Below are 2,364 nucleotides of genomic sequence, written 5' to 3'. Positions count from 1 at the left end.
TTGAATGTAGGATTTCTTGTGAGAATTCCTTCAATGCAACAGTTTTTCAACAATTTCATCTCTCTCTCTCTACATATATATATATATATATATATATATATATATATATATGTGTGTGTGTGTGTGTGTGTGTGTGTGTGTGTAAAAGATCAAATAAGAATCCCTAAAAGTTAAGAACCATCTAGGAACCTTTTTCATTAAGGGTATTTTAGTCAACCTATATTTTTCTTACATTTAACATTAGATTTAAGATCAATGTGTATACAAAATCATATTTGAACATTCTTACAAGACATCGTTTAACATTAGATTTAAGATCAATGCATATACTCGATCTCTCTCACTAACTTTCAAAACTTCTCAACTTTCAAACACTTCCTTCTTCTACAACCACCACCACCACCACCTACCTCAAACGATTGTACAACACCGCCACCACCTACCTCTGACGATTGTACAACACCACCACCACCTACCTCCGAAGACAATCCACCTTCGCCATTTATCGTCTCTGCCATGACATTGCCTCTTGTTGCCGGCTAAACTTGTTACAATTGTCGACTATGTCACGATCGGCCTCTCAACTTTCACCGGAATGTCAAGCCAATCATGTTTTTTTTTCTTGGAACAAGAGCATAAACTAACATCACCAGGGTCTTTCCGCTTTAAATCCATCGTCGATCACCGCACCACGGCCCGTCATCTCCAGCGGCATGATTTCAACAACTTTTCCTTGTGTTTTTGCTCAGTTCTATTTAGATCTGAATGATTCTAATGGTTTTTTCTCATCTCCGATTGTGTTTCTAGTCTATATCTTTCAAGATGTGGTCAAATCTTGAACCTCCGCCTTCAGATCTAACATTTTTTATCACCGAAACACTAGATCTGCCACCAGATCTTCCGTATCGTTGTCCAAATATATGATTCGCCACCACAGATGTCCCGGTCTATGAGCTATGACATGATTGAAAGAGTTCTGACTATATCTGGTGTCGTGTTCTTCAAGTTGCACATCTGGTTTTGTGTTCTTCATATCAAATCTCTTAAAATTGTTTGTTGTTTTTCCTTTGAAGATTTGGATTTGTTCTTTCCATCAAATCACAACCATCAAACCTCGTTAGAGAAACAAACAACATCGCCTGACTTCAGAAATGATGAGAATCTTATATATCTAGTCAAATCTGATGTTGTATGATGATTATAGATCTGATGAATGTGATGCGCGCAAAGCGTTTGATGAAATGTCTCAATGAAATTGGGTAATTCATTAAGTTGTGAATATGTATTTTTTATGTATTAAGTTGTGAATATGTAAGTTATTAAGTTGTTAATGAGTATTTTTTTTAATGTACTAAGTTGTGAATTAGTGTCTAAAATGTTGAATTAAGTTGTGAATTCTGATTTTTTTATCCAAATCTGATTTTTTTGGAAGGATGTTGGTGGTGTTGGCAACACTGGTTGGTAGTGGCAATGGTTGATGGCAGCGCATGGTATTTGGCAAGGTTGATGTTGATGGTGGTGGTAGAGTAAGGATATGTTTTGTTTCCCACTCATCTTCTTCGTTTATTTCATATAAGTTATCCTCTTTTATGATTCATGTATATGGTTTTCTATTGATGTTTGCTTATGAAATATGATATAGTTTATGTATGTATTCAATTGCGAATGAATTGTTTAATACAATTACATAAGATATTATACTTTGAAATACGGTGTGAATGTATTATATCAAGTTATGAATTTTATGTATTAATATGTTTTATTCACGGCTTAATATATTAAATTCACAATTCAACACATTGAAATGTCTCCATATATGAACGTACAAATGTAAGTTTTAGTTTGAGAATATGGCTTTGAATTTATAATTTGGGTATTAAACTGTGAATTTATTATATTAACACTACAAGAAAAACGCGATTTTGCTAGGGAAGGAATTCGTTACGAAAAGCTGAAAGTCCGTTGCAAAAGATGAATAGCGACGACATTTTTGACGACCAATTTTCGTCCCAGAAAACCCCATAGTGAGGGTTTGCTAGGGAAACAATCATTCTGTCGCAAATGTGATAACGAAATGAAATATGTTGTAGATGATATTTTGTAGTAGGATTCCATCTCAAATTTCGTGATAGTTCTTCCATCACAAATTTCGTTGTAGTTAATCCCTAGAAAAATATATGGTGATGAATCCCTAGCAAATGTCATGGTGGTGATTCCCCAGTAAATTTTGTGGTGGTAATTCCCTAGCAAATTCTGTGGTGATGAATCTCTATCAAATTTCGTGGTGGTAATTCCCTAGCAAATTTCATGGTCTATCAAATTTTGTGGTTGTGGATCCCTAGCAAATTTGGTGGTGATGAATCC

This window comes from Lactuca serriola, chromosome 5 (genome assembly GCF_051521515.1).
Source record: "Lactuca serriola cultivar US96UC23 chromosome 5, Lser_US96UC23_V15, whole genome shotgun sequence".
Classification (NCBI taxonomy): Eukaryota; Viridiplantae; Streptophyta; class Magnoliopsida; order Asterales; family Asteraceae; genus Lactuca; species Lactuca serriola.
Note: the sequence above shows the minus strand (reverse complement) of the source record.